This window comes from Triturus cristatus, chromosome 4_1 (genome assembly GCF_964204655.1).
Source record: "Triturus cristatus chromosome 4_1, aTriCri1.1, whole genome shotgun sequence".
Taxonomy (NCBI): Eukaryota; Metazoa; Chordata; class Amphibia; order Caudata; family Salamandridae; genus Triturus; species Triturus cristatus.
The window spans coordinates 398,302,989-398,317,552 of NC_140585.1; the positions used below are offsets into that span (position 1 = coordinate 398,302,989).

Below are 14,564 nucleotides of genomic sequence, written 5' to 3' on the forward strand. Positions count from 1 at the left end.
CCCTCATCATTCAGTGTTCCCTCCTTAGACCATTGATCTAGTTCATCAGCAGAAGCAGATTGTTGCATGTCCAGCACTTCCTGCCTGGCATCATGCCAACGTTCAGCTTGTGACTTCACCATGTGGTACTTCGCTGCATTGCGGTCTCACGGGCTGTGTGATCCGCAAATGCATTTACCTGCTCCTATTTTATCGGTCACTTTCTTGTGTGCACTACATTTAACAATTGCTACTTTCTTAGGCTAGGTTAGGGCAGTAAGAAGATTATGCACTAATTCTCCATGCACTATCTGTGTCCCAGGTGAGGTGAGGAAACCCCTTTCTTTCCATAAGCGACCAAAATTATATGCGACCCCAAATGCGTCCTGGCTGTTGGTAAAAATACTGACAAGTAAGTCTGTACTAAGCTCACTTGCTCCTGTTAGTGAGTGTAGTCTGGAGTTCCTAATACTGGTGCAGAACAAAGAGCTTGGAGTGACTGTTGGAAGGCATTCTGACATTTAGTAGTCCATGGGAAAGGCATTGAAGTGTCTTTAGTCAAAAAGGGCCAACAAAGGTTTAATAATGTGTGAAAAACTGCCTACAAAAAAGAAATTAGGCCAATCAGTGCACAGACATCCTTCTGAGTGCGGGGTACAGGAGTGTCTAAAATAGTCTGAATGCGATCTGATGTGGGTGCACGTCCCCCCTTAGACAGGAGGTGACCTAAATAGGTAACCTGCTGACTACAAAATTGTAATTTCTTTCTAGAGACTTTGGGATGATGGGAGGCAAGAAATAGGAACAATAACAGTGTTCCTTCTTCACACTAGGTAAGGACGCCAGAGTGGCATCCTCATTGATAAGACAGGATCTCTCAACCATTGGATAATTGGTATTTAAAATAACACGCACACCTTCTGTAGAACAAACGTATTGTGGCACGAAAATATTTAAGCATATTGATACCCACAATATGCAGATGACGCTGTTTTAATGGGCAGAACACCCACTGCCTTGAGAATTTTAGTTAGGGGATTTGCAGCTTTTATTAATAATTTGGATCTTTGCACAAATTTAAAAAAATCTTTTTTAAGTTGTTGGTGCCCTAAGAAACGTTTTATTAATACTATTACTCTGGGTCCCGATTCTTTGACATGCACTCGCACTTTCCCTTATTTGGGTATAAAATGTTCTGACAATGGGTCCTGGACACCACATTTGGCCTATGGATTGTCTACATTTTCAAGAGCCATAAATTCAGTAATAAATCTCCCCCAACCGAAAAGATTTGAGGTGGTACTGTCCCTACTTAAAATCTATAGGACACAATATGTACCAATCATGACCTATGGGGCTGAAATTTGGGGCCACACAAACTTGAAAAGCGTCCAGGCCGAAGAAAATAGATTCTGTAGGAGGCTTTTGGGCATACCAATTTCATCGTCCACCTTTGTATGCCATAACGAGTTAAGATTGCCATACTTGGAAGATCACATTAGGTCACGCCCTGTTTTATTCTGGCTAAAGGTTTGGAAAAACCTTGCAGCCCTATTAACAAGGGAGATTTTAGCAGATTGTCTAAAATGTGATAAGGTCGGTGACATTCCCTGGCTTGCTCAAGTAAGTGCAAATTTGACTGCGGTCAATCTAGAGCATATTTTTAAGAACCCTGAACAATTAGATGGTATTGATGGAAAGATTATTCGTAAAGTTTTATATCAACATTATGGGGATGCGAGATATGCCCTGGAATCCACCAAAGTATCTGTGAAACAATATATTTTAATGACAGGCGAGGGTGGACCCCCATTATGCTCTCCTATTAGTTATCTCTTAAGAGATATTACTCGTTGGGAGCGAAGTCTTCTTTTTCGTCTCAGATCGGGCTCAATAAAGCATCTGTTGTGCTTCCCCATGGGTTACCAACCTAATATTGAGAACTTGGTCTGCCCATGTGATAACTTAGGGAAATAGTCTACGCTACACTTTTTGTTCTTTTTACCAAAAATATAGTATGCAGTTATTGATACCGTTTTTCAGGGCAAAGGGCACAACGGATTTTAAGGCTGCATACAAAATTATTCTCCAGCTTAAAGATGATGATATAACATACCAAGTGTGTACTTTCTTGAAAATGGCCATTCGTTCACGTCTTTCTATGAATTAATGACTGCTGGATTGGGCTGTACAATACACATTTCTGGATTTTGTACTGTTTGTATTTATATTTTGAACTATGCACACTTGCACCTTCATTTATTGCTGCTAACTGTAACCTCTCTGTGATTTAAGGATCTGCCCGTTTTTAGCTGCTTTTTTGTGAAATATTGCACTTGCCCACTGTCACTTTAAAATTGCTGATGATATCAAGTCATGGATAACCTAGTAACTTTTAAGTGATTAGTTTTAATGTGGAGTCTCTCTATTTTTTAATGATGATGGACTATGCATGTGATTATGAGTAATGTTTGTGCTTTTATGGATAATGCATATCCGAATAAAGATAACGTAACGATACCCACAATGTTGTCGGATGTGTTAGGGGAAGTCAGAAATGGACATGCTGCAGGGAATTTATGAAGCCTGAATTCAAGTGGCTGTGAAAGTTTGCTATGTGTAGGTCTCTTATCAAATCCTATCGATGTTATCATTGTGCCGAACAGGTGAGCCCTAGGAACCAATTTTTTTAGACAGAGCACTACGGGTAGCCCCTGTGTCAACCCGAAACGGATCCGTAGATCCCAAGACACTTGTATCAACATAAGGACCCATTTGATCTACTGGCACCACAACCGGCTCCTTACCCCGTCCTAGCATCCCTAAGCGTAATCAGAATCTGCAAGGACCTCATCAGAATAATCAGATATTTGATATTGATTTCATCTATCAAAAATATTAGAGTAATTTGGTCCTTGTTCAACTACCTCAAACCTGGGACAAGCTCCTGTATCTCCGCCGTTTCCCGAATTCCCTGGGCGTCTTCTCACACTACCTCTTCCCTGTTGGTACTGCTGACCTCGCAAAAGAGGGCACTCAGAACGCCAATGCCCAGTCTCTTTACAATAAGCACACTGATCAGGGGACAAATTTGCTTGAGGGAAAGGGGGCGTTCCAGGTGTATACATTACAGGTCCTCTTCTTCAACCTCCCCTAAATGGTGGACTATATACTTGAGCCAACATAACTTTTGTCTTTAATTCTTTAACCATGTTATCATCCCTGCCTTTTGCTTCCTGTTCCTGTTGCTCATAATATTTGGCCATGGTCAAAAGGGAAACTGGGGAAGACGTGGTCCAAGAACTCATGCTGGCCTTTAAGCGACTAGCTATTTCTGGTAACATATTAGCGACAAATGTATCAACAAACAAATGTTTACCCGTATCATCGGCCAATGACTGACCACTAAAATCATGGAATGTCTCCTCAAACCTTGAAAAGAAGTCAGAAACTAACTCATCCTTTTTCTGTTTACAGGACGCTAACATAGTCCAATCAATTTTCTTAGGGGGTATGAGAGTCTTTAACTTAGTCACAATAGCTTTAGGAAGATCTAATATCTCCTTCTGAGGTTTCTGCACAGGCTTCCTTTCCGCATCTATTCTTTCTAATTCCACCCAGGTATCAACAAATGCTGCATTGTCATCTATTTTATGTATTGTTCCCCACATATCAGGGGGCAAAATAAGTCCAAAGAACATATAAATATCTGGCAAGGTCATGGTGCAGGAGCTAATGGCTCCTTCCACCCCCTCATAGAAGGCGGCAGGATTTTTCTGGGGTCGGGCAAAGCAGCTTTAAGAGCCATCACATCAGCTCTACTCCAAGGAGTATAAACTCAATATATAAAATATCCCTTTGGCTGTAATTCCTGAGAAATTTGTCTATAATCAAATATTACCTCCCAAACGATTTTTTTCTACAAAATAAAATTGCTCTGCATTGTTCCACTGTTGAACCATAGTTACAATGAGCGATGCCACGTAAGACCGGCGAGCCTCCTCCCTAGCAGCGGCTTTTAATTTATCTTTTTCTGCTCTAGTCAAAGTAGAGCAAATCTGTCGCCCATCTTGTTTATCTTGTTCTTGGTCATCTGAAGGCAAATGCTCATCGTCAAAAGCCTCATCAGCGGAACTTAGAGTGAGGAATTTATACAGGGGTGGGGGCGTTCTAATAGGATGCAGTCATCCTGAGGTTTATTAAATATAGGATAAATAGGGCGCCTAATAGGATACTGGCCATTTACCTCTAATCGACGTTCCCTGTTTTCACTCTCTCTCGTACTTCTTTCTCCTACATACGCACACAATCAAACATATCCTGTCTATTTTTTCTTTCAAATAAACACTACTCTATATATTGAACCTTTTTAAAATCAAATGACCCATTCACAGGCCATCGTAGATCAGAATCTTTCTTTGTGTATTTGTTCCACAGTGTACTGTACATTATGGAAGAAATACCATATTTGACATATATGTCTGTATTAGGTGCCCCCTCTGGGGGAGCCGGCTGACTTTTTTCTAAACTTTGTTTTGGTACCACCAGAGCAGCAACACCACCTACAGTGTGCTGAGAACAGGCATGCTTCACCAAAAATGTTACAATATTATCATTTCAAATACTTCAAAAGGAGAAAAATCTCCACATTACCTGCCTTCAATTTTTGCAAAAAGTGAATCACAAATTCAAACAAAAAGCCCAGGCTTAACAAATCAAGAGTGCCGCTTTAGCGACCTTACCAGACAGAAGTCTCCAACTCTCACCTGCTGATCTCTGGTCGACCTAATGGTCACTATAAAAGTGCGCCAAAGAAAACCCCAGTTGAGATCGGCACCACCTGGAGGGTCAAATTAGGAAAACCGGAAAAGTAACGTCGGCCTGCAAAGACAAAAGTCTCCTCGTGCAGTACGCTTCCTCCGTGAAATTCCAATCCTCCGTCAAGACCACTCCTTCGGACGGCCGCGTCTCCAATGGGGATCTACGTTGGGCACCAACTGTGGAAATATACCTTTTTAGGGGTACACTGGTGCAGGGTCACCCTTTTGTCCATGGGTTCAAAAACCAACAAAAGTAGAGATCAGCACTGAAGTAGGAATAAATAACAAGTTTATTAATCACTGATGAGTGGGACCACGTCCACACAGCACTCTCAAGTGCTGGAGGAGGTAGTACACTGAAGTCACAGAACACAGAGCTTTTATACAGTTTTTCAGCAGTGTAAGCACGTGAACAGAAATAGGAAGAGCAAGTTTTGGAAATAGTTATCAACAAACAAGGGCAGATAAAAACTAAATGGTCATCAAAGTGGGAGGGGGAGCAGAAATGCTTATGGCAGCAACAAATGATTGACAGTCAACAGATGTACTAGCAGCTACAAAATCTCAGCATATACATTGCTTTTAGCTGAGTCAGGAAGTCAACTAAAATAGATAGGACAGGCAGGAAAAGACGAGCAGCAGAGGACGGAAGAATTACAAAGGAAAAGAAATGAACACCTCAGCCAAAATGGCTGCTACTTGTGCCAAATAAAATATTACACGTTTTCCACAAGAGGAGGAGGACAACAAGAAGAGGCAATGGAACGATCATGCAGTGACATGGGAGGAGGTGGGGGTGGAGGAATGCTGCTCCCATTTGTAAGGTAGAGGGGAAATAATGACTAAACATGGACAGCGTTGGCATCACTTAATCTCAGCGCACCTAAAAACCAAAAAAATTAACCTGACCTTGTGTAATGTAACTGGCACTTTTGGAAACCGCTCCAATACCTTTAGGTCAGTCAAGTTTGCGCTCTATAAAAATGGCCCCAAAAATGTATCTGACATTGTGTCATGCAACTAGCACTCATGTAAAGCACTCCAACGCCTTTGGGTCGCTCAAATTCACATTATATAAACAAGAGTCAGAGAAAGTGAGACTGGAGTTACCCAAGCCTTACCCTTACCTGTGCTGCAAGGTTAAGCTGCTGAAGGTTAGGTGACGGAGGCTAGCTAAATCAACAAGCAGCAAAGCGGGAGGGGATGGGGAAAACTCTTGCACTTTAAAGTCATGCCGAAGCGGAACCACCGAAGACAAGTGATGGATGGGTTTTCGTGAAATTAAACCTGCACGGATTGTACCCCCATTGTGTGAAAATACTAATTGTATGATGTGCAGATTAAATGCAAAAAGATTAAAATGGGAGAAGGAGAAATTGCGCAAGGACTAATTAAGGTGCTGAAGTAGGCCGCAGATGCTTATGATTAATGAAGAAAATAACAGACTAAAAGCTGCTAGTTTTATTTTACACTAATCTGTAATGAAAATAACCTTCCCTTTTTTCAATGCGCATGAGTAAAACAAGAAAATATGCAACACATAGGGTGCGTTTATGGTATGGCATTATTAGTGATTAATAACACTTGTGTTTGTTTTCCGTAGAAGTATGACTTTCTGCTTTGCAGAAAAAGGCCTGAGAGTCTCTTTAGAAAACATTAATGGGATATTCAAAATGTGCATGGGAAGAAAGTTTGAACTGTTCGTCCTTCATGAGTCCTGTGTGCTTGCCAAATTTGCGTGGAGGAAACAAAATAAATACAAGAGACAGAACACTTTCTTAGAGAGCGGTGCATTAGAACAATTGAGGCACAAAAGTTGATAAATGACCAAGATGGAGGAAGCGTACAAACTGTGGAAGTTTGAAATTGTATTTCTGTGGCTGGAAGTTGATAAAATGAATCAAATAGACAACTGATTATTTTGCAGAGTTGGCATGTCGCGAGTGGTGTGATTAAACACCCCCTGTTTCAACCAATAGAATGAAATACATTTTGTGTTATGATACAATGTGGGTTGGTCTTCTTAGGGATTTAGAGTAGAATACTGGTACTCGGTGGGTGGGATTTGGTTGGCGTGATTTTCAAACTTTGCGAGAGGAGGGAGATAAATTAGTCCCACAAATGAACCCATAAACACAGAAGCCAGGGCTCGAAAAATCATAAAAATGTTACTAGATCTGCAGGTCTTGTAACTTTAATAATCTACTCAACCTAACTGTAATATACTAGACCCGTGAACTGGTCTCAAATTGTGAGATCTGTGGCAAATATTTTGTCTATGGAGCCGCTTTTTTCTTTATTACCACACAAGAGAGCACCTTCAAATATGCAAGCTCACTATTTGTGCTGTACAAAAAAACTATTTTTATTTACTAGACTAAATGTTTGCTCCATGTATAACAAAAAAAAAATCAAGCCCATATAAAAGGTACACATGATCCCTGGCTTGCCACTTAGTTCACTAATAGCATTGTCATCTTGGCAGGAGCAGTAATAATTCCCAGTTAATGTTTAAAAACTCACTTTTCAAAAATATATTACCAAAGCATGATGTGGTAGTGCACTGTCATTTACAGATACCATATTTTCCATTGAAATGGCCACAAAACTTTCCCACTAACATGTAGTTTTACTGATAATAGCGCATAAACAATGTCTGGAAATTGGGTTTCAGCAAAAATATTTAAATGTGCACATCACCAAGTAAAGTGCTCTAATTTGTTTTGATCCTATAAAAATATTTTTTTCCCCACAAAATTACAAAAATGGGTCTTCATAACTGGTGAAATATATTTGAAATGTTTGAACAGTTCACTTTCCTATTTCAGTGGTGTGTAAGAAAAAAGCCTGACATTTTACAGCCTTTCATCTATCATGCTTTGCACAGTTCAATTGTCACAAAGTTCATTTTACAAAATGCTCCAACTTAAGTCACAGAAAAAAAAATGTATGAAGACAAACTGACTTTTGACATTTTTCTCTGAAAGCCAGCAAATGTGACAAGATAACAAAATGTAAAGTGTAAAGGCATTTTAATTGCTCTTTTACTTTGTGAGCAAGAAAGATGTCTTATCACGTTTGCCCTGCTTCCAGAGACAGAGGTCGAAAGTCAGTTTGTCTTCCTACATTTACTTGTTGTTCTGTGACTAAAGTTAGAGGATTTTCAACTTGCCAGAAAGGGCGAGTAGTCCCTAAAAATAACTAGTCCTGAATAAATCTTCCTCGACAAGGCAAGTAAGCAAGTGGATTTTTCGAGCCATGGAAGCGTAATGTTAACAGAAATTAGGCGGTGCTCTGTTGGAGGAAACCAAAGACAAGTATTTGTAATACAATAGGTCTCGCATTACAGAAAGTTTGAACTATTGGTGTTGCATTATTATTTACAATGCCAATAGCTCAAACTTTTAGCAATGCTAGACCTATTTATTACAAATACTTGTTTTGTAAAAGCGCCCCATGCTGCGCTTTCACTTCAATGGCGCTCGTGCACCTTTGTTTAGACAGGGCTTGTTTAAAGAAAGGGGTGCGGGCGCCAATAAAGTGTAAGCGCAGCATTGAGCGCTTTTACCAAAAAAAAGCACTTTTTTTTTTAACTTGACAAATGCTTTTTTTGTAAAAGCGCCCAATTTCGCACTTTCACTTTAACAGCGGCAGCGCACCTTGCAATAGTTGAACCGTGTCTAAAGAAAGTGCCAGAGCCGCCATTAAAGGTAAAGCACGGAATGAGGCGGTTGTAAGAAAAAGAATTGGCCAGCTAAAACCTACGGTGTAACAAAACTGTAATTGGCTGGTGCTCCTGGTTTAAAAAAAGGAAGTGATGTGTCTGGAGCAACCGGCCAATAACAAGCAGTGATGGACTTGTCATCTTATGGCAAGCAGCAGCTGTAATTTCACTCCAGTGGAGAGATTACAGCAGGTCTTGCAGGCAGCGCTTGCACGCTGATGTTTGACCTAAAAAGGAGGGACAAAGAGGAAGGACTAAACACTAGCAAGGAAGCATTTCTGAACGATAATCGAAGGGATGAATAAAAAGGCAATGGGAGTGCTGTAAACCCACAGTGTGAATACCGCATGTCTCAAAGAGACAGCGCAGGCACTGACTAGGCTCGACCTAAAAATTGGATTTTGTTGCAATTGTAGGGACCGAATGTTGCAATACTGACTCAACATCTCACTTAGCATACATAACCAAATGGCTCCACAACGGGTTATACTTTAATCTCAGTGGACTTATATATCAATGCTTTGATCTACATGTATGCTTAATATGTGCTGAATCATTACATAACCAAGTTTTAACACGGTTTTTGCATTAATTTGAAGTATTCCCATGCCATAATATTCAAGCGATGGTTCAAGATTTCCATGGCTCCAGAAGTAATTTTATTTAGTGTTGTGCATTTGCATATTTTCTGCATCATGTAGCAAAGTCTAGCTTTCAATGTTGGCAATCCAAACCATGATTTTCAGATATAAGTGTGTTCAGTAGCATGTTAATATATCACTTTCTGTGTTTCAAGAGCTCCTCACATTCTTCTTGTGAAAATATTCAAATGACTTGCATTTGGAAAAAGTGTATGAAAATATATGTAATGTGAATAGGAGTTAGAATTATATTCTCCAACTGGATTTTGGGAAGATGCGCTGATCCCTTGAATTGACAATTGTCAGTTGCATAGCTGGTCACTATTTTTCAATTTAAAAAATGTTATACTTTAGACCCGTGACATGTTGCGTTTTATTTTACATACTGTAGTCTAGCTGGGCTCCACAACTATCTATCATGCATGTGTTTAGGAATACTTGCAAAATCCAGGAGACGCTTATTCCTATTCTTGAGTCTCAACACTAAAATTACAGAAAAAAGAATGTGCCTCTATTTGATCTTCCTAGAATCCTGATCACTTCACAAAGAATCCAATACCAATCGGATGACAGTGGTTTGGTGCTGAGACACAGGAAGTCGGGTATAAACCACAGAAAGATGAATGGAGGTCATCTGACAATGAAGAGATAGTACTCTTTATTAGACTATTTAAAATGTTTTGGAGGTTCACATGGTAAAACTTTTTTCATGGTTCTATAACAGGATCGGTTTATCAAAAAGTGGTTTATTTGAGAATGGTAAGCTGCCAGTGACCCTCTCATGTGTAACTTCTTGATTAGACCTTACTTTGCAGCCAATAATAGGACTTTAAGTCAGGGACCTGAATTATTCTATTGTTCTAAGAATGGGTTTAAATATGAGAACGTAACGTTTCATTGGATAAAAAAGCAAAGACATCTTAAGGTATCATGCAGAGCATGGGGCCACATGTCAGCTTTTCCCACCTATCACTAAGGACACCTTGAAACAATTACATTTTACCAAAAGGTGGGCATCTTCACCTCTGGTTTATGGCCTCACACTCCTTATCAAGAGACACAAAATGAGTTGTCATTTATTTTAATAAGCCATGTATTTATTGAATTGTTAATTAAAACCATACAAATTATCAAGTAAAGAGAAATGAAATACAAATAATAAAACTCAATAAAACTTTTTCAAATGGAAGAACAGTTGAAAACGGCCACAGACAATGTCATGAGGCTTTTAACTTGTGCCAACAAATCAGCTTTTGAGTAGGCCTGGTTTTGCTACAGAAGATGTTAGTCACGAGGTCTGCACCTACATGGATAAGAGATTGGGCTTAGTTCTAGTCATTCTGTGATTAAATTTCATGGCAGTATTCAACTAAACAAATGCATACCAAAATAATAACTAATTGAAAAAAGTGTTTTCATTAGAATGAACTTTATCCATTCCCTTGAGAGTTTTCATGCACAAAGCCACAAATATATGCAGCCGTTTGGAGCCTGTGCATCAATTTTGCAACTGAGAACATCATATTTATGGGGGCACGTGTGTCATCATGTCACGACTGAATTGCACAGGGACAACATCATGCCTTAAGGTACTGAACTAAATGTATGGGCATTTACATATGTGTGTGCGAGGGCCCATTTTTCATCTCATTCTCAATGCCATGCAGAGAAACAGATGCTCAGGACATAGTGCATGCATTCCAACATGTGCAAACACGAATGAGGTAGATTTAGAAAAAATAAATGGGGGAATTTATTTCCCTATTAACTTGCATTGAAGGGGTAATTTTGGTTATGAGAAAGCAAAAATAAAGCAACTTTTGGCTTTAAAAATCGGGATTTCCCGCCTGAATCAGGTCTCTTGGCATGTATAAGTGATGCTGATGTGCAAGATGGGTAGAGGATGTCGATTTGGCAGAATCAGTAGAGAAGGCAGGTAACAGCGGGCTGAGGCAAAACAACGTATCACCAATTCAAAGTGTGGGCATCTACAAAATCCACTATGCTTGCCCCGTAATATGACGGGCAACCAGACAAACCTGCCTGAACCGAGCCCACCCAAACAAGACAAAGATTAAATAGGACTGATATAAAGCCTCCCTTTCTGTATCTTCTGTACGGGGTGTGTTGTGTGCTAGCGCGAGGGTCACTCATTTAAGTGTTTCGAATCAGACTAAAATTACAGTGCAAACTCCTGTTTCAGATACAAAAGCAACAACGAGTCCAGTTCAGAAAAATAATGTGCTTGCACAGCTCAACAATAAAAAAAAAAACAAGCAGCTCCGTTTTCTGCCAGTTCATCACTGGAGAAAACCGAAAATAATATTGTACTGTAATTATATATCGCGTACTTTGGACAAGTACTCGAAATACAATAATGGGTATGTTTATATTTTTTTTATAAACAAGAGATATAAATTAGCTTAAATTACAAAACTAGCACATTACGTTCATTTCTCAACAACCTGACCATTTTTTTTATTCAGGGACGCCGTTTCTACAAACGCATACGTACCATATTTCAACGGTTTACCAAACATTGAAACATTTAATCGTATAGGAGATGCGTAGGACATAGTGCGCATAAAATACTACTTCTGCGTGTGGCTTTTGTGCTTTTACTGTAGAGTAAACGCTGAATCAACCCTCGGCATGTCTAGTTCTATGTCAGAATATCGCCCTTGTGGTAGGCAAGGCTATAGCGCGTGCAGCAACGTAGAAACACCTACCTAGAGACCTTCCGCCAAGGACACGATTTCAAAATAGAGGAGGTGCTTGTGAGTCGGAAGCGGTCACTTCCGCGGTCCGGAGTTCATTTCGCTCGGCCGGCGGCACCAGCTGAAGGAGAGCAGAGGAAGCGGCAGCGGTTCGCGTCAGCTGAGGAAATGCGACGGTCGATATATGAATACAAAACTCGGCATTGTAGCTGCAGTCAGTCCCCGTCTTCTTTATATTTTGTGTAGTATTCAAGTAGCTGGTCGCCTCTCCTTCCTGTACACCCCGTTTCAAATGACGCCAGGGGCCGTTGAGAGAGCGCTGGCTGCAGGCGTCTCCAACCGGGATTCTTTGGGGATGTGAGCGTAGGCAGGCAGCTCGAGCAAGACGTATACTAACAAAAGGATATGTTTTAATCTCTCTCAGCCAGTTCTGTCTTGCATATCTCCAAATAGAAAGAGGCCAGTGGAGAATCTCAAAAGGCGTTGACAGACGTTGAAGGTGGACTGGCACGCAGTTGCCCGTACGATTGTGCGTTCCAAATACCCATACAACCTCAAGCTCGTTTCCCCTTTGAAATTTCCTATGCTAAAACGCTCACGTGTTTCACGTAATGTCATGTGCACAAAAATGAGCTTTCAATTGCCAAGATTTACATATCAAAGCCATATTTTTAGAGGCGGATGGAACGGTTTTAGACGAGTTTTTGATTCTCTTAGGAGGATGGTGCAAATCTAGCCCTTTCACTCCAGAGGAAGGAACCAACGGGTGCAAAAGATCTTCACCATTCCAAAATGCTATCCGCTCTAGTGAAGGAGGGTGTGCCCTCCAAAAGATCTGGCTTAACCATGTTGTAGATTTGCGCGCTCAACGCTGGAATTTATTAAAGTTGAAAACAAAAAAAAAAAGCTGGGCCATCAAGCATCTATTAAGTTTTTCATCATTTTAAACCACCTTTTATTCTCTCCCGTTACGAAAGTGTAATGCGTTTATTTGTAGACTTTATTTTACTCCTATCAGAACACAAAAGCTCACCTGTCTTACAAATGGTGGAGAGGCGAGATCCGAAAACAGCTATTATAGAATAAATAGTGAGCAGTCCATCTGCTAATAGGTAAGTGCTTCAAAGGCATGGCGGGTGTGTTGTGAGTTACAAGGTGTATGTAGTAACATGCAGTGTATGCTTGTGATGGGATGGGCACAATGTGATCACCGCTGAGCTCCTCAAGCGACAATAGCCTGCCTGTAAAAACACAGACGTTGGGTATACCACATTTTGCTAAGTGATACATAGGCAACTTACAGAGTTGCGGGGCAGTTTATATTGTGTATCAACATCGCTTATGTGTCATCAAGCCAGACCATCAATTGGGATTATAAGGTCTGTGCCTTAGCAACGCTCCCGTCCCTCTGCCTCCCAGCGGATGCAATCTCTTCCCTCACGTGGTGCAATGCAATATTCAAAGGCAAAAACCTGTCCATCCCAACAGGGGACAGACAGAACCAAACAGCATAGTAACATGTCTAACTGATCGTTTGCATCATATGGCTACTGGAACGTATAAGTTGGGGTAGTACCCAGGGCACTCAACCACCATGAACAGAACGCTGATGGGTGTCAACCCAGATGGCCGTTGTTGCCTGAAGAAGAGGTCTGAGTCTTGTGCCTCGAATATGCGGGGGGAGGGTGGTGGTGGTGAAGCACACCCTCTTAAAGTAGGGCCAGATACTGTTCATTCTTATGCCTCTTTGTCATCACCCAGGCTCATTGTCATGTGTCTGGCTCATCTACCTCTCGAGTCTTGCTCCTCCCCTCGGTGCAGCCCTCCTAAGTTTCCAGTACCTCTGTCCCGCTATTGGTTGCCTTAGCACCTCCTGTGCTTCTTCCCTCAGCAGTGCTCTCTCTCCTCTGCCACTGCCCACATGGTCGTGCCTTTTACTCCCACCATGGGGCCTTCTCTAGACTTCCCAGTCATCAATATCCTCCGTCTGGCCAACACGAGAGCTAGGTCTATGAACCTGTTGCTCATCTTCTTGGACTTAGGTCAAGAGAACCTCCACAGAGGCACACTTCTGTTGAGAAGCACGCCGGTGTGCCGTCAAGGGTGGCTTTCAGCCTATCCAGCACCCCCACCCCAATATGTCTGCATGTGGGGGCAGCCCCAGGTCATGTGGCAAAAGTCAGCGTTGATGATGTGCCCACCGCCGGCATGCCCTGAGATCCCCACCCTATATGGTCGTGAGTCTGCGAGGTGTCGGCTATGTCATGTGGGTATGATTGAATGTATTTCAGTAGTGTATTTTGTGACACCTTATGTGGCTATTCTAGTATTCCATTCCACTGTAACTGTAAATTCCCTTCCCACCAACCTTCCCCAATTTCCCTTGAGCACCAGGGTTAATGCACCATTTCGCTTAGTGCCCTATAAAGACAGGTCACCAGATGAAGGGCTGACCTCCGTCTCCAGAAGCTGGAGTACGCCATGTTTCAGGGGCTCATCTTCAACACTGCTCCATAGATCCCAGAATGCCTGCGTAAGTCAGAACTCCCCAGGATTTTGAGCTTGTGGCATGCCCTGTGGGCTCAAAACTTGAAAAAAATGAATGCCTCTCCTCCCCCATGTGCCCCATGGGCGGCGAGCCCATAGGAGTCTTTCATTTTTGTCAAGTTTTGATCCCAGTCGC

At 41.4% G+C, this 14,564-nt stretch overlaps 1 protein-coding gene across 1 annotated transcript in view; it reads right to left on the reverse strand.

Annotated features, from left to right (window-relative positions):
- The window catches only part of MPPED1 (metallophosphoesterase domain containing 1), a 571,670-nt gene extending 559,193 nt beyond the window's left edge, over positions 1 to 12,477 (reverse strand). Inside the window, exon 1 of the mRNA XM_085650550.1 lies at positions 11,894 to 12,477. The gene's annotated coding sequence lies outside the window, so the exon portion shown is untranslated. The remainder of the gene's footprint in view (positions 1 to 11,893) is intronic.
- Positions 12,478 to 14,564: the final 2,087 nt, after the last annotated feature.